The 18,918-nt window shown below is 41.2% G+C and overlaps 1 protein-coding gene across 8 annotated transcripts in view; it reads left to right on the plus strand.

Annotated features, from left to right (window-relative positions):
• Positions 1 to 3,360: 3,360 nt before the first annotated feature.
• MEF2A (myocyte enhancer factor 2A) overlaps positions 3,361 to 18,918 on the plus strand; it is a 178,506-nt gene continuing 162,948 nt past the window's right edge. For all 8 annotated transcript variants that reach the window (XM_079907386.1, XM_079907385.1, XM_079907389.1 and 5 more), the window contains exon 1: positions 3,361 to 3,990. The gene's annotated coding sequence lies outside the window, so the exon portion shown is untranslated. The remainder of the gene's footprint in view (positions 3,991 to 18,918) is intronic.

Consider the following 18,918-nt stretch of genomic DNA (forward strand, 5'->3'; position numbering starts at 1 on the left):
AAGTGAGGACAGACATCAAAACTGTGCTAATGAGTGGATCACCACTGAGGACAACTGGGGCCCAATCCACTGGGGCCCCTGAGAGACTTTGGGGTACATGCCTTAGAATTGTCTTCCTAAGGTGTGACGAAGCTGGAGTCTTTATCTCCTGACCCAAGGGAGCCCTCTCTTGGGGCCAGAGCCTCAACAGAGACACAGAAAGCCATCAGCATGTGTGGGGAAAGTCTGCGGAGATGTCCAGGGATGGGAAGGGTGGGGGCTCTGCCAGCAGCGGCTATACCATCAGTGCATTCTAACTGATTTTCCTGCCTCCAGTCTTGCTCCCTCCCACCCACCTCCAACTACTGCCCTCAGTGATCCTTCTAAAATGCCAAATAGATCTTGCTATTCACCTGCTTGAAATCTGTCAGTGCTTCCCTTTGCTTTCAGAAAGAGATCCAAATGGCCTGGCTTGATGGGGTAAGGCTCTGCACCCTTTCACACCTGACCACTCCCCAGCGCTTGATCAGACTCCAGGCTCCAGGCACACTACTCTAGCTGTGGTTTTTATCTTGAGCCACACTCATGGGGTCCTTGCACACAGCAGTCCCTCTGCCTAAAGGCTGCTCAGAAATATTTAACAAACATTTTATTGTCTACCACACGCTAGGCACTGTGCTAGATATAGCAAATCAAGTAAGGAATATATCACATTTCTTGTCTGCAAGGGGCTCATTCACCAGAAGGAAGGAGACAGACATATATATAGAAATACACTTCAACTAAGCACTGTATTAGAGAAGGGTTCTTAGAGAAGATGCCTAGTGGAGACTTGCTGGATAGAAAGGGGTTTACCCTGCAGACATAGGAAGTAGCCTGGTGTGTGATTAAGATTCCTGAATGCGGACAGTGAGGTATCTGGCAGGAAGGGGTGAGAGTAAGGCTGGCCAGTGGTCAGGGATCTCTGCCTCCCAGGGAGCTTGGGCTTTATTCTTCAGATCAAGACATAATGAGAGGACCCCTTTTCATCCTTCTTTGGAGGTTTTTTAGATTCACTGTGGGGTTGCCTCATCTAAGAAGCCTACCCTAATTCTCTTCCCTTCTTAGATATTCATCTTCTGTGCTCTTCTAGTACCCTTGGAAACCCATCTCTTGGTGCTTACCAGGCTGGCTTGTGTTTCAAGGTGTATGTCCCCCACCATGGCCTGCCAGCCCCTTTGAAGGAAGGGCTGCTCTTCCTTACCTCTATATCACAGTGCCTAGTACAATACGGAGCCCCTTCAGCTGAGACACACTTGGACACCTAAGTGCTTTAAGGAGGACAGAAAGAGTTGGAAGACTAACAGATGCTGCCCTTCAGAAGTTCCTTCCAAGCCAGTGGCGCATGGTCTAGACCCAGCTGAGTGCAGCAAGTTGCTGGACTTCAGGTACATGTTTTTGAGACCATAGGGGCTATGATGATTTCCTAAAATTGGTTACTTTAATTACAAACAACAGTGATTATACCTTGCTAATGGATTTTACAATAGCTGTGCTCTAAAATTCTTAAACTTGCTTTTTTCCCCTCTCTTCTTTCCTCCCTTCCTCCCTCCCTTCCTTCCCTCCCTCCTTCCTTCCTTCTTTCCTTCCTTCCTTCCTTCCTTCCAACTCCCTGTAATTCTTAGACAAGGGCTTTGACTTGCAGGGGGTAGTGGGGAAAGAGGTGCTCTCTTAGGTGATGCAAACACTCTTCATTTCTGCTTTGGCTGGACTCAGAGCCAAGTTCTCTGCCTGGCTTTCTGGAGTGACCAACAGCATTTGAATGGGTAGGGGATGGGTAGTCTGAGCTGAGTCTTCTCTGCCCCAAGAGGGTCAGCTTCTGCCAAGGAAGGGAGATGGGGTGAAGCAATGAGCGTATGAAAACCTCTTTCAGAAAAGTCTATTCTCATTGTTCCTCTTCTCCTTCCAGGGCAGGTGGGAATAAGGGAGCCATTGCTCATGGTCCTCCCACCTCACCTTTTCCTTTCTGAAGGAAAACTGTTCAACTCTTCTATTTTCTTGGAGCAGAGAAGCCAAATCCAGCTGGCTTTGCAGCTTCTGGCAGATTAAAAAGTGTGCATTTCCACATGACTTGCTGAGTTACACCAAATTCTAACGTGTTTTTAAAAAAACCTCCCTGCTGCAGGCTCCTCTGAACGCTGACATTGTGGGGCTCTGAGCACAATTCCAGGTTAATTTTCCAGTGTCTGGTGTTTATGTGTCACTTTCGTGTTGGGTTCTCCCCAGTACATTGCCTTGTCCTTGAGGGAGGAAGCCTGTTAGTCTCCAGCTTCCTTTGTAACTTCCCAGTTCCTCTGCCCACAGCCTCTGCGCATCTGCTCACCCACCCCAATCACTTTGTTTCAAAGTGCTGTGCGACTGAATTTCTCATCTTCAAATGAAAATAATTATTTGGCTTTGTATCCACTGCATAGGGACCTCTGGGTGCATAGATAGGCAGCGTGGCCGTAGAAACTCCAGAGGCAAGCAGCCTTCATGATGCAAAGACTACAAATGTCTCACCTCCTAACGACCTCCCTCGGCAAAAACCAATAGCCCCCCAAAACATTTCCTTTGAACCGCTCTCAGAAAAGGCAGTATGCAGAGTGGTCAGGAGTTCAAGTGCTCAGTGCCCTCCTCTTAAGCTGTAACCTCAAAAGGTCACTTTAGCGCTCAAGCTTCCCTTTCCTCCTATGTAAAATGGGAATAGAAACTGAAGCTACTTTATGGGGATGTTGTAAGGATGATGAGCTATCATATTGCAAACTATTCAGCACACAGTTTAGGGCTCAAAGCATACTAGCTGTGCCTATCAGTAACTAGCTATTACTAGTAGTTAAGATTAGTAGTTTGAGTCTCTCCCCGGACGTGGCGAGCTTGGCTTGGGTCGAAAGCCAGAAAGGGATCGCCCGCCTTCCAGCCTTCCAGGCCCCTTTAAGTCCTACTGTCTGGGGGCCGGGGTCCGAGCCGCCTCGGCGCGCCAGGGGCCTGAGTCCCAATTGTGCTTGCTCAGTGAGGGTGACCTGGTGGCCGCGCAGGCGAGGGCACTGGTGCGGTCCCAACCGCAATGTGGGTGTGGGCGCGGGCGTGGCGAGCGGAGATCTGGGGCGCCAAGCTTGCCCCGAGGGCGGGGGTCTGGCAGCGGCTCCAGGAGCCCGGCAGGGGGTGTCTGGGCCCTTCCGAAGGACGCCGCCTGGCACCGAACTCCGGACGACTGACGGACTCGCGCCCCGAGCCCCGGCCCCGCCCCTGGGACCCCGCCCCCTGGCGCCCCGGGTTGGCTGGAGCCGGCGGCCAAGCGAGGCGATTTGCCACGCGCCGCGTCTCTGGAGCCGCTCTGAGCCCGGCCCCCGCGGCTGGTCAGGGAGGCAGCAGTGGGGGAGGCAGGGCTACAGGGCGCGACGCCGCCGGGCTGCCCCGCCCTAGGAGGCGCCCGGGTTCTCATCAAGTGACCAGTATCCCTTCCAGGAGAACACGGTCCTTCAGAGGGAAGCGAGCTCCAGCCTGTAGCCCCGGCGCCAAACCGCCGTCATCTCCTTCCTGTGCCGGGTGATCCGTCTCCTCATCCACAAGAAAACATAGTCCGCCCCTCACGTCCTTGTGGGGTAGTGCTCGCTTCCAAACAGTGTGACTCTCTTTGCCCGCACCCTTGTCTTTCCCACTCCAAGTGCTCTAGGACCCATCAAGAAGATAAATCAGCTCTATGAAGAAACCTTAAGGGAGAAGCCAGAGAGGGTGCGAAGGGAGGTGAAGGAAAAGGCGAGCTTGGCGGAGGGACACAGAGTACCGTCGAAATAGTGCGCACGCGCGCCGACAGGAACGAGTTCCGGTCTGGCCCGGGCCTGTCTCCTAAAAATAGCCCCGGTGTGGGGATCCGTGCGCTGATGTCCCGACGAGTCCCGGGCTGAAGGAGGCGGCTCCGGGCGGCGCGGAGCGCTGGTGGCGGGCCCCCGTTGCGGCTTGTGTGCGCCCGCCAGCTGCGCCGGAGAGACGGTGAGGGCCGCGGGCGGCAGGGCTCAGTCCGCGGGGCCTGAGGGGCGGCGTCTCGGCGAGGGGGCTGGGGGCGCCGGGGAGGGGGGCGACGCGGCCCAGGAGGGGCGCCTGCGGGGCTCCGGGGACAGCGGGACGGTGTGGTGTCCGGCTGGTTGAGAGCAGGGGTCGAGGCGCGCGGCGGCGGGGCGGGTGGGGTGAGGGGAGGCGGCGAGCGGTGGTCGCGTCGGGGTCGGAGGCGAGGGGCAAGGCGCCTGCGGAGGTGGGGGCGGGGTGCCCTGAGGGCGGGCCCGAGGTCTGAAGGGGTGTCGCGGGCCGGTGGAGGGAGGCTCGGCCGCGCAGGCTCGGCGCGAGGAGCCTCCCAGGGCGCGCGCCGTGTTTGGGGCTGGGGGGCGGTGGTGGACGTCGTCTCCTTGAAAGTTGAAGGAGTTCCCTGGGGGCCCGGAGCCTCTCTGTAGGGGAACGCCCGAGGGCCGTTTTCCTAATCTTTCAGTGTGAGGCCGGGGTCTCCCCGAAGCGGTTTACCGGGGGGTGCGGGGGGCGTTTTGCGCTGTTGTTGGACTCGAAGAAGTTCCCCCACTTCTGTTTGGGAGAAGGTTGGTCTAACGGAGTGGAACTCTGTGTGTGTATGTGTCTGTGTATGTCAGTGGCCGTGTGTGTGTGGATGTGGATGTGTGTGTGGATGTCAGTGGCCGGGTCGGTACTTGGGGCCAGGAGGTGGCCCGGGCTGGGGGCACCTGCGGGTGCGGACGCCCGACAGTGCGGGGAGACGTCGCGGGGAGGGAAGGGGCTACAGAGGGAACCGCTCACTGCCCTCACCCAGGACGTCCATCTAAGTAGATCCCGGCTCGCAGGGAAGGTTTTGTGTGATAAGAAACTTTGCCTTTTAGTTCGATTCCATCTGTCTTTGATCAATGAGGATTTATTAGTAGGTGAGATAGTGCAAACAAGTTTGGAAAAGGTGAGCATTTCTGAATTAGAAAAGCAAGGGATTTTTTTGTTTGTATTTTGTTTTTTTCCCATTTAAAGTGTAACTATAAAAATGTTCTCAGACCTGATGATTGATTACTGAGATAAGAAGTGAGCCTTCTGTCATGATCCAGTAGGGAACCATGTGTAGATTGAAGACTAGCAGCACCGTGTTAACCTGCATTTTATTTTACAATGAGATTGTGATTCCAGTAAGTGTGCTTTTAGAAAGGCCTGCTGTGGTGTGTTGACAGTGTGTGTATTTTAAAACAAATACTGTCTGAAAATTTTCAAGTTTTAGCACAGTATGTTTTCATTGTGTCTTGTATCTATTACTGTATGGAGAGAAGGTTCTCTAAAGCTGTAATTAGGTGTACATTACAGAAGAGCACTTTTCCTTTAAGAATCCAGCTGTGTTGTTTTGGCATCTGCCAAGTACTCCAGTTGTCAGTTTTAAAATCTGTTACCTTGGCAGTCCTTGTACAGTCTGTGGAAAAGTTAAACAAAATAGCTTAAAGATTTTTTCTGCAAACACAAAAACGGCATTTATTTTAATAGTGTGAATTTAGGAAACGAGCATAAAATAACTATATTGTGTTATTATGGCTTTTGTATATGTCTCTTGGTTTGGGGTGTTTTTTGTTTTTTTGGTTTAGTTTTGGAAGGCTCAGTCTTTACTCATTTCTTTTCCTGTGAATGGCAACTTTTAAGAAAAAAGTCAGAAGTGTTTTCACTAAAGTGGAAGACAATTTTAGTTAGACTTTATATAACATGTGTTCACTATGTTTGATATAAAACATTAAGATTAGTTCTATATGATGATGCACTAACTGATTGTGGAATCACTTCTAATTCTCAGTGAGCATCGTAGTAAAAAGTTGTGATAATGGTGTGAAAATGAAAATACTCTGAAGAACTAAAACTAGTGATTTAAATACTTTGCAGACACGGGCTTTAATAATTCTGTTGGAAGAGTGCTTCCAGTTGAAACTTATTTACTAAAGCCGTCAACAATTGTGAGATGGTAGTGACCTCTCTAAACACAGGTTTTTCATTTAATTCACACTGTTGTTATATATGAAACTGGTTTTATTCACACTGGAGCAAAGGTGATAAAATCATGTTAACTCCTTAAATTGCTTCCTAGCAAAAAGTCCAATAAAATTGTTTAGGGCAATGAGTGAATGAGTGGTGGGGAGTGCTCAGTAGAAGGAAAATAGCTCTTTGGGGCTCAGAAATAATAATTGTAAAGTCACCATATTGAATTAGGGATTGAGAATAATCTTCTTTATTATTAGAGTTTTTATGTTTCCTTAATGGGTATGTTTGACAAAGGTTATTTTGTAAATGCAACTGGAAATAATCTTTTAAAGATGAGTTGTTTTGAATGGTGATGTTTTATTTTTCAAGGCAGTTGCATTATTGCTTTGTATTTTACATTAAGAAAGCAGTGCAGGTTAATATTAATTTTATTAATATTCAAGCAGTAGCAGTGTCGTCACTCATTAATTTTTTGGTTACCAAGAGAAATATTTAAGTATATTCTGAGAGTGGTTAAGTAATTGTGGAAATGTTTATTAGAACGTGATTTTGAAGTTTGAAATATTTTAATAAAATCTTTTTAGTAGATTTGTTTTCCGATTTAGGAGGGGGAAGCCATAAGTAAATTTGTTACTGGGAAGTAGCATGCTTATCAGTGTGGTTTTGGGAAGCCACTTTTTTTCCCTCCCTTTGCTGCTTTTATAAAGTCTGGCAGGAGGAATTTAGAGTAACACAGAATGATGATGGTCCTAGATTTTCTTTGGGCATTTCTAATTTTATATATTCTGTCTTGTAATCAGACTATGCACCTATTTTTTGTTTGTTTTGGAAGATATACTCTTGGTACATATGAATGTTACAAAGTCTAGCTGAAGTTTTCTTTTATCAGCGATGGGGCAATGAAAATACTGCTTTGTGGACTGAAAACGATCAGCATTGCCTTTTTCTAGATTAGAAAGAAAATTTCTGAATGTTCTTAGTAAATTGAGAAGCGAGTGCCCTCTCAATGTTTGAAGTAATAAGGGAAGTGTAAATATGGAAAATCAAATCTGTCTTCTAGTTAACTTCCTGCATAGAATACTCTAATACATTGTGCTGACTCGCAAGTCCTCATAAAGGAAGGCCGCTTGACTTTGTCATCAGATCTTGGTTCTGATCCCAGCTCTACCATTGACAAAGTTATGAGACGTCTTCTGTGAAATGGGAAGGAACTACACCACCTGCCCCATAGAATTGTTAGAATTAAATGAAATAATGGTGTGAGTTCCTAGGACGTTCCCTGAGACCTGATGTACAAAAATGCATATTGCCTCGTCTCCTTTCATCTCTTCCTGCATACATCCCTTCCTTCCTATGTAGATTGTATAGGTACTCTGCCCAATACCTGTACCTTTAGTGTTTGTTACCAAAAGGATTTCATGTAATGTATAAATACAGGAGAATGCTCATATATTTGTTTGGGATAAAATATCCCAGCATCTTAAATTCATTGTCAGATTAAACATAAAATGTTTAGTTGACTGATCTGCAATCATTGTTGGATTCTAACTTCCATGATCTCTCTACATAAAAAAAAAAAAAAGTGAAATATAAGTATTTTTCCTACTTTTCACTGAAACATGTCGTTAAGGGATAACTCTGTGGGAGTTATCTTTAAGATATGATATTTAAAATTTGAAATTACAAAAATATTTTTATAACATACCTGGAATAAGTATATCTAAAAAATAGGTTTTCTTTAGTTGGTAATTTTAATTTTTTATTCTTCATTTTACTTGCTTGGTGGAACTAAATTATTTTATTTAGGTGTGCTTTATCTGTGTATGGTTTATCTGTGTATACTATGTTAAATGGATCCTGTGTCCAGTCTATTATAATTGAAAGTATAAGCTCATTTGTTAATAAGTCTCATGCATGGCACGGGATATGTGTTGGCACATATTTAATAAGTACTATATTATTTATATAGATATATGTTATTTACTGATTTTAATAGTTTTGTATTTACTAAATTGATATTTACTGAACTTAGTATTTTATTTAATATTGAATCATCTTAGTAATCACTGAAGATGAAATCATAAGCATATGAGTTAAGAAAATTAGCTGGTTTATGAAGTGGAATACCAGATTTTTGAATATTGGTGTATGACAGCAGATAATTTACTTCTTCATCAGTTTAATACCTGTTGATGCTGAAAGCCAGAGGAATTGTTAACATGGGTGAAAAACAGACACTAGCTGATCAGACTTCTAATAACTATCAGCCAAGGCACATCTTTTTATGGTTGTCTTGAATCAATACTAATTTTATTTTCTTCCTTATACAAAAATGTAAACTTTAATTTATGGACTTAAATTCAGCCATCAATAAAGTTACATTGTTATATGTTTTGAGAAACATTTTGGTAGTGGGTGGTAAATTTATATTGCATGAGCTGGACCTTTTCACCAGGTTATTTTTGTTGCCAGCAGCATGCATGTGGAGCTTGACTTGGATTAGTTTGAGGTATGATTTGTGACCCTTGGAACAAAAGGATACTCTCCATTTAACCTGGTAAGATAACTTGTAGCTGTTGGCTTATTAAAACAAGGTGCTCTTGCATTGACTAATATTGTATTTGCTTGTCTCACTTTTTATCCCCAGCCCTAGCAATCCATCTTTTACATAGAGATTAGGATTACATTTCTAAAATTCAGATCTAAATTCAGATCTGAATTTTAGAAATTCAGAAACTTTGAAGGCATGTAAAATCAGTAAAGAGGCAGTAATTTAAAAGATAAGAGGTTGACCTCTGAAATCTGACTGCCCAAGTTTTAGAATACCCACTCTAGCACTTTTCCTTTGGCAAGTTCTCAGTCTTCTTGAGGCTCAGTGTATAAAACAGTGATTATAATGTTATTTACTTTGTAGAGTTGTTGAGACGATTGAATGAGACATATATTGTCAAGCTTTTAGCACAGTCCTTGGTACCTAAAATGCAGTAATTTTTTCTCCTGCTGTTACTATCATTACCACTACTGCTGTTGCCATTATTAGTCACGGTTCACTTCATAGTATGATTCTATCCTATCTTTCTAGGCTCATTGTCAGCCACAACTCTTCAGTTTCTATGACCCAGTTAAGGCCAGCTATTTGCTCCTCTCTGAAAAGGCTATTATTTTCATGCTGATGTCTCCCACTTTTATTTTTCTAGCCCAGAATTTTCCTGAGCTTGATATTCACTTGGAAATCTAGTTGGGATTTCAAACATAATGTTAGCCACGTGACTAAGATATAGCTATTTATTTCTCTCCCCCAACCTTCTTCCTCTCTCCTACCCTCAAACCCTGGTGTCTCTACTGGCCCTCCCCATCTCAGTAAATGGCAGGACTCAAGCCAGAAACCTAAGATATCATTTTGGATTCTTTTCTTTAATCTCAGATCCAACCCATCCACACGTTATATTGTACCTTCAAAATCTGTCTTGAGCCAATCCACTGCTCTTAGCCTTCACTGCCTTCACCTCTTTATTTCAAGGCATCATTATCTCTTGCATGAATTACTGCAGTAGCCTCCTGACTGGGCTTCTTGTTTCTTTTCCTGTTCCTCACAAGTTCTTTATTCACACAGCAGCCCTAGGAACCATTTTAAGAGCCTCAGTCATGTCATTTTTCCTTAAAATCTTCCAGTGACTTCCCATTCCTCTCGAATGGCCTGTATTCTTTTCTGCGACCTGAATGGCCCTGAATGATATTTCTCCTTCTCATTGTTCTTCCCTTCATTCACTGGATGCCAGCCACTTGTGCCTCTCAGTGTTCTTTAAACGTTTTACTTCCTTTTTAGGGTTTTTTGCACTTTTTGTACTACCTGCTTGAGATGCTTTTCATAAGGCTGGCCTGGCCAAACTCTTTGGAACTTGGCCCAGATCTCACTTTCTCACTCAGACCATCCTGTTTAATGTTGCAGTCCGTTAGTTACTCTGTCACACATCTTGTTTATTTTCTTTAAGACACTTAGTATAATTTGTACATATCTTGTTTAGTTATTACTTAATTATGGTTTTTCTCCATTATCTGAATGTAATATATCTATATCTTCATTCATGTTTTTGCCAGGGATTGGAATGCTCACTTGCTCATATTTATCCTTTAAGTTGTAGCTCAGATGTTATCTTGATAACCGATTTTAATGTTTTTAGACAAAGTTTTCCTCCCTTGCTCTTGATGCACACACTATTTGTAAAATCCATTATAGCCTATTTAAAGTATTATAATTGATGTCATTCTCTTCTGCTAGGCGGAATTCCTGTGTCAAAGACTGTGTTGCTCTTTCTGTATGCTCAGTACCAACCAGTCTGTCATGCCACATATTAAATCTCCGTAAATGTTGAATTGAGTGGAAGTTGTCCTAATCAACTGAAATGACCAACACAAGCCAGTTTTCCCAAATGAGACTTTAAAAATTATAAAAGTACTTTCCAGATTATAAAATACTAGTTTGTGCATTTCCTGTACATATTAATATATGTATTGTGGGTCAAGGCAGGAATCCCAGAGTTATCGAGCCTAAGTATAATAGCATTTCCTGAGATTCCATTTTGTGAGAGCTTTCGTGGCCAGCATTAGGAACCTAACAGCTATTTGTAATGGTGAAGAGCATTCCACATTCTAAATACCTAAATTACAGATGAGCTTTTGGAACATAACCTGTTTGTAAGTTGGGGACTATTTTAGCAAAATGTTTATTTTGATGCTGAAAACCTTTTTCTTAATGGTGTTAAGCTTATTTTCACATGAATTATGAAGGGAAAGGGAGAAAAGAATCTGTGAGTTGAGATTTTGTTTTTCAGAAATGGCTCGGTTTTCCCAAAGTAAAGTTTTGGTATTGGCAGAAGGTTGTTGTTGTTTTAATGTTTTGCTTTGGGAAAACCTTAGAGAGAAGTTACAAGACTAGTACAGTGAACTCATATACCTGTCACCTAGATTCACCGATTGTTAATATATTTAGCATGTTTGCCTTATGATTCTCTGTATTTGCAGAGTGGCCCCAAACTCTGGAAACAGATATTATTATTTTATTTTATCTATAATTTGAAGCTCCTTGATTACATTTTCTGGAGTATGCCAAAGATTCAAGTTTATTCAGTTAAAGTCAGAAGCATATCATCTGAGGCAGAACATCACAGATGCATACAAGGGATAGATTGGAAATGCTGCATTAATGTACTTTGCTAACAAGGAAACCACATATTAAACATATTAATGTCATTCAGCATATCATGTGTTGTGCTGTAATAGCAGGAGTCCACTCTGTAGATCTTTTTCCTCTTCTTTTTTTTCTTTTCTCCTTTTTCTTCCTTTTCCTATTATAATTATTTTTATTGTTAACCATTTGAGAGTAGGTCTCACACATCATGATCCTTTACCCCAGGTGCTTCAGCAATATTGTCTAAGAACAAGAGATATTCTTACATAACCACAGTATGATGGATTCAAGAAATTTAATATTGATACAATAATTTACTATGCAGTTCATGTTGAAATCTCTTCAGTTGTGCCAATAATATCCTTTAATAGTGTTTTTTTCTAATTCAGTGTTATTTATTGTATTTTAGTTGTCCTCTCTCCTTTAATCTGAGACAATCCTTCAACATTTTTTTTCCTCTGGCATGAATAGTTTTGAAGAGTACAGGTCCTTTGTTTTGTAAGATGCAGGAATACCACGTAAGTGGTGATATATCCTTCATAGAAAAAGGCAATATAATATAATGGTTGACCCATAGTATTGTTGTTTACTTGGATCACTTAGTTAAGGTTTGAAAACTCCATGTAAAAGTTTTCATTGCCCCCTTTGTTATTGTTGAATAATCTTTGGGGAGACCCTTTGAGACTGTGTAAATACTCTGTCTTCCCCCAGAATGTTCACATAATGGTTTTAGCATTTGTTGATGATTCTTGCCTGAATCAGTTATTACACAGCAGTTTCAAAGTGGTGTTTTTATATTATTCCTTCTATATTTGTTAGTTGGCCTTCTATTCAGTTGTAAATTAGAGCTTTTCCTTTTCATTGCTTATTTAATATCAATATAAGTTTATAGATTCTTTTTTTATGAAGTAGGTTATACTCTATCACCTGTAAGTATTCATTTTTTAAAAATATTTATTTATTTTTGGCTGTGTTGGGTCTTTGTTGCTGCACACGGGCTTCCTGTAGTTGCGGCGGAACAGGGGCTGCTCTTCATTGTGGTGCACGTGCTTCTCATAGCAGTGTTCTCTTGTTGCGGAGCACGGGCTCTAGGCGCACAGGCTTCCGTAGTTGTGGCTCGCGGGCTCTAGAGCGCAGGCTCAGTAGTTGTGGTGCATGGGCTTAGTTGCTCCGTGGCATGTGGGATCTTCCCAGACCAGGGGTCGAACCTGTGTTCCCTGCATTGGCAGGCAGATTCTTAACCACTGTGCCACCAGGGAAGTCCCCTGTCAGTATTCATTTTGATGTTCCAAATTAACTCAGGTTTGGTCAGTGGGAGCTCCTTCAACTTAACTCATTGATTGTTTTGACATGTTTCTATCATTTTTGGAGCACTTCCTTACTTTGGGGACAGAAGATATTCCAGACTCATCTTCTTTCCCTGCAGCTGTCCTAGGATCAGCCATTTCTTCAGGGGGGTCCTGGTTTCTTTCATTGGGTTAAGAGTATTTAGAAGTCAAGAACTGGGCAGTAGGTATGCTCGTTGATACTGGAATATCATTGTTTTTAGAGCCTTAGCTGACCAAGCTGAGAAATTTTGAGTTTATGCTGATTGCTCAAGCAGTAGATTGTAATTTTTCTTTACGTTCCTGGAACTCCTTAGCACAGAATCTTTTCTTTTGAAACTGTTAACAGTTTAAGTGACTAATTTGTCATGGAATTTTTCTGTTTAATTCTGTAATGGTTGGGTCTTGATTTCCAAAACTTATTTTAAGGTTCTTGGGAATAGGAGTCCTGTTTTATATCTCTTTGTATGTTCAGTGAATATGTTTCATAGTGCCTTGAGCATGATTGGTACCCACAGGTGGTTTATAATGTATAAATATAATAATGACTCAATATTATGTTTATTACTTTTACACCATAGTTAACTATTCTTGTGTTTTGTTGTAGCGTTTCAGGTAATTTTGTGGAAGCTTTTAAGTGAATTGGTGATTCATTTGTTCTGTTTTTACTAACTTTGTTAACCTTGAAGTAATGAAACATCTAAAAGTTTTTCAACTTAAAAATTTTAAAAACCTAATTCTTGAGATTAAAGTATATAATTAAAGAACATCAAAATGACTAATTTTGACATTGCTGTTTTATAGTGTTTTGTTCTTTAGCCCTTTCTGGGATTCACTTTAATTATAGTGAGATGATATCTAGATCCTTTTTAAGTCTAGGTTACATGCTTTATATATAATTAACGTTGACTTGTTTATGAAAGTGAAATTAAGTGCTACAAAGTGTAGTGGAAAGAATATTGTGCTACTGAGCCAGGAGTCATTGGGTTCTAACTCTTTGTAAACATTGTGTTACTTTGGCAATTTCACAGTTGGATTTTCATTATCTTATTCAGTCTATGGGGCTAGGTGATGAGGAATAAGAGTGAAAAGGCATGGCTTTCACAGTCATGTGGGAGTATGGATACATATAGGTTTATAATTCACTTTGCTATGTGCTTGATGTGTATAGTGCAGAGTGCTACAGGAGCACATAGAAGGGGCAATTAACCCAGTTTCAGGGAAGCCAGGAAAATTTATTCCACTGGAAGTGACATTTTCAATTTAGGATGAAGTCTAAAGAGTGAATAGGACTTAGCCTTGTGAAGAGAGTAGGTAGAGTTTACTAGACCTGTTAAGGGCAAGAGATACACTTAAGAACCTTGGGTTGCTTGGAGAAACTCAAAGAGTACACTATGGATGGATCAGGCAGTGCCAGAGAGATTAGACTGGAGAGGTAAATAGGGACCAGATTATGAGAGCCCTTAAGCTGTGTTAAGGAGTTTGTACTTTATTTTAGGGAAAATCTAAGCATCTTAAGCCTGGGAGGAAATTAATTTAAAAGGTGATACTGATTGCACTGTGTAGACTTCTTCAGAGAGAGTTAACAACTGGTAGGCAGGGCTTCCCTGGTGGCACAGTGGTTAAGAATCCGCCTGCCAATGCAGGGGACATGGGTTCAAGCCCTGGTCTGGGAAGATGCCATATGCTGCGGAGCAACTAAGCCCATGCGCCACCACTACTGAACCTGCTCTCTAGAGCCCATGAGCCACAACTACTGAAGCCCGTACGCCTAGAGCCCATGCTCCGCAGCAAGGGGAGCCACCGCAATGAGAAGCTAGCGCACCACAACGAAGAGTAGCCCCCACTCACTGCAACTAGAGAAAGCCTGCGTGCAGCATCAGAGACCCAACTCAGCCATAACTAACTAACTAACTAACTAAATAAATTAAAAAAACCCAAAAAACTGGTAGGTAGGCAGGGAGAATAATTAGGAGGATGTTACAACAAATTAGTTAAAAGGGGTTAAGGTGGCCTGGACTGTGCTGGTGGGATGAGGATTGAAGAAATAGTTGGATTTGAGGAGATATATAAGAGGTAGAATGAAAGGACTCAGTGATGGAGAGCTTGTGGAAGATGAAAGAGAAAGAGTTAAGGGTAATGATTAGGTTTATGGCTTGGGCAACTGAGGGAATGAATGGGTGGTTTACTGAAATAGGAAGCACAAGTGGAGATTTAGGCTTTGGAGAAAGATGATGAATTTACTTGTGATAGAGTGCCTAGATGGATAAAGAGGGTATAGACAGAGAGTGGGATGTATAACTTACTCTCAGAAGTGAAACAGTTCCTGTTAATGACAAGGCCTAAGGAGTTGCCCATGGAATGGGTGTTTGAAGAGGACTGGAAGTGAAGGTATGTAGTGGTCCGGGAACAGAGAGGATTTATCTATTAAAAAAAGCCTAAGGGTATGCCTGCCCTAAGGCAGAGCACCCTGTTTTAGATTATCTCAAGGTTTTCAGCATTTTATCTTGGAAACTAGAAGTGAGAAATTTCAGATACTGTGGTCTCAATAAGATTGTCTTAAGTTAAACAAAAAAGCAAACAAAAAAGCAAAAAAAAAAAAAAGAAAACCCCGCAACAATAAACATTTTTTTCTAAACAAAGCAGGAGACTGTTTAATTGCTCCAGACTCATCTTGTATTTTACCTTTCCCAATCCTGGAATCATCCTCTTTTCTGAAGAGCCCTGGCTCCTTTCGTTGGAGGATGGCATTTAGAAACCAAGATCTGGGTGCTAGGTGTGCTCATTGCTCCTGGGGTGTCATTGTTTCTAGGCCTTTTCAGCAGAGATAAGAAATATGTGTGTATATGATTATACATATACAGTCACTTCTACTATAACGTGGCATGTGTGTTCCTGAAAATCACTGTGTGATGCAAAGTTGTATAATAAAGACCACGGGGTTCGTGGCATCAATGGAGCTAGGAAAACAATACTCAGAAACTTTGTCAGTGACACATTAAAGAGAAAAGATAGGAACCTAATAAACCTATTTAAAACAGCAGTCATGCTGTTAAACATGTTAAATGGTTAAGTATTACATAAAGAGTAAATATGGCTCTTTGCTATGAAAAAGACATGAAGTTTGCTTATGTAGGTGAGTTTTGGAAAGGTTGTGGCTTGTGAGTTATTTTGAAGTGGTGGATTGAGAGTTATCTGAAATCAAATGAAACACCACCAGATGTGGATGGATGTGGCTCATAACACATGCTGTTATGTTATGGACTGTGGTAGATCATTTTCATTTGAGTCAGTTCTCCCTTGGGTGCCTTGCAATTTAGTCTTCATTTCTGGAATAATTTTTTTTTCTATTTCTTTTTTGAATTCAGTCAGCTTTTTTTTTTTTTTTTTTTGCGGTACACGGGCCCCTCACTATTGTGGCCTCTCCCGTTGCGGAGCACAGGCTCGGGACGCACAGGCTCAGCGGCCATGGCTCACGGGCCCAGCCGCTCCGTGCTATGTGGGATCTTCCCGGACCGGGGCACGAACCCGTGTCCCCTGCATCGGCAGGCGGACTCTCAACCACTGCGCCACCAGGGAAGCCCTCAGTCAGCTTTTTAAGTTTCTCATTTTTGTTTTTAGTTTTTCAGTTTCTGTCTGATTCAAAGTGGTTTTCATATCCTCAAATGCTTGTTTGAATATGTTTAATCCAATTATTAATATATTAGGAATAATATATTAAACAGAATATATTTAATTCTATTTGGAATACTGACTGACAGAGTTTTTGCTGCTTTGAGGTTGTTTTTGGTAGGAGGTTTTCCTCACATGATATGTCAAAATCTGTTTCCTGATTTTCTGGATTTCACTTTTCTTTTGTTCATTTTTGTGATATTGGGGGGTTTTAGAGTATTCCTAGTTTAATGGTGCCCTTTTCTGTCAGTATAAAATAGTCCTGTTACTTCAGTAGTTCTTATTTGTTTGTTTTAATGGTTGGAGAGAAGGGTTGTGAGACTTCCAATTTTATGATTCTTTTTGGTCTTGCAGGACCTTAAATTTTCCCCTTTTTCTTTTTCCCTTTACCATCCAATTGCCAAAGGACACTCTTTCCTTCCTTTTGCCTGTCTTCTCCCAGAGGCCATGTGTTTCAAGGTTGTGCCCCCTTACATGGCGGCTAGCGCTTTAAATGGCACCTGTTCTTTAAATCACCAGAAGTTTGAACTTCCTTCCCTGTACTCTGTATTCTGATCTGCCCATTTTCCCAGTATTTTCCCAGATTTAGGGTGGGTTTAATATTTTTGGTGGTCCTTGCAAATGACCCTTAGGCCTGTTTGCTGGCACCAAGTCTTGTGGTGAGTGGGGGTGGAGTGACAGCTTGGGAGATCAATCAAGTACTGGGATTTGGTGAGTTTTCTGCTTCCATTCATAGAGAGCATTTTTTTTTTTTGTCTTTAGGCTATGCTGAAAGCTTGGTTTTGTGTAGGATTTCCTTTTCCACCTTGTTTTTTCATATGGTTTAGGGGAATATTTTTAGTTAGTTAGATAATGCTACCACCATTGTCCTCACTGAAGTGTCTACTTTTGGGGGAGGGGGAGCAGGAATCTATTGATTTATGCTCTCAGTGCTACAAAGGTTTTAGTAAGAAAAGACATAGGTAGTCAACTTACACTGGTGAGCTAGAGATGTTAGAAAGTACCCTGTAGGAGATATAAACCAATTTAAATACTCTTGCTTCATTCTGCTAGCATGTAAATGCAGGTTCTAGGTTATTGCAAGAGGCTTAAGTGATTTTTTCTGTAAAGTAAGGTTATTAATTCAAATATTTATTTCTGTAATGTATATTGGAAATGCTTTGGTTTTATTTATAACATGAATGAGTTACAGGTCTATATTCAACCTAGCACTTCTTTGGTACTTCTTTATTCTAATGACAATCTAATATGTATAGTTTTCAGAAAAGGTAACTTCTTTTTTGGAATTTAAATCATTTTTAATAAAATTTTTTATACTTAGAGGTGGAGATGTAAATAATATATAAGAAATCTAATGGTATATAAGGAATAATAAAACATTCACTTGTGGATCTGCTGCCTCACTGAAAAAGTAAAACTACCAGTATTCTTGAAGTCCCCTGTGTGAACATTCACAGTCTTATTTCTATCTCTAACCCCAGGATTAAGAGTTGTTAAGAATTTGTGGTTATTATTCTCTTGGCCTATATTCTTAAGCAGGATACTATTAGTACATGTAGCTAAAGTCCATTTATTTTCCATGCCCTCACATGCCATTGTATGACTACTTCACAGTTTATTTATCCATTCTATTTGTTTCCTTGCTGGTTCTGTTAGTAGGATAGTAGATTTTTTTCTTTTTTTTTTTTAGAAAGGTAACTTCTAAACTTGGAAATTGATCTGATAGATGTGAACTTCTTTGAAAGTTAAACTACTTGTATCTCTTCTCTTCCTTTTTCTACTCTTTCGGCTTTCTCAGTTTTATTTTATGATTGAACTGTTGTCCTTTGATTACAATAAATTGTAGGTGTCGTGTTATTTCTTGGCTGTACACTTTTATTGTGTTTAATAAGATGGCACTGTATCTGTTGATTGTAGTTGAAGCTAACTGGTTCTCTGTCTTATATGCTTTATATCTATGTCTTTTTAACATGAGAAATTTAACAAAGTTGGAGTTATGTGTGGAAGTTCTTTATGCTTGGTTTCTAGAATTTAGTTGCTTAAAATATTTATTACCTTTAAGCATTTCTTTCCCTAGAATTAACAAGTTTTTTTGTCAGTGTTTTACGTTGTTGGGGTAGAAATTGACTTGTTCCATTAGTCATACATTTCTTTTTAAAAATATAAACCGAAATTAAAAGGCCTATTGACTTTAAACATAAGAAATCTTTCATAATATAAATTAAAACCTTTGCTATTAATGATGTGTTTTTGGAATTCTCCACGTGGCTTTTTAATGGTGTTTAAAGGCAGTCAGTACCTATGCCCAGCTGTCTGTCTTTGGAACCTCATATATGAGCTTTCATTTCTTTTTTCGTAGCTTCCCCAAGTCTTAAGTAATGACTTGACAGGCTCTCTATACAATTTCTTTTTACTGCCCTACCCCTTTTCTTTCAGCTGGCAAATATGGTAGCCCCAAAGCAATGTCCATTGCTCTGCTCCCTTACTCCTTCCTTTAGACTCTATTCCTTTTCTATTTTCACTACTTTAACTATTGTTTCTGTATTGTTGTTGCAGAAATATAAACACATTTAAGATATAGCTGTTTGCTTCTAGTAGATAATGGTGTAGAAAGGGTAAAACCCCATTAATTACTATACTACATTAATTACCAAGTGATGTGTAAATCTTAGACACAAGGCATATCCATGGGAAGGTAGAGTTCAGAAGTGACCAGGGAATGCTTCATGGAAGAAT

The sequence above is a fragment of the Stenella coeruleoalba genome (genome assembly GCF_951394435.1).
Source record: "Stenella coeruleoalba genome assembly, chromosome: 2".
Classification (NCBI taxonomy): domain Eukaryota; kingdom Metazoa; phylum Chordata; class Mammalia; order Artiodactyla; family Delphinidae; genus Stenella; species Stenella coeruleoalba.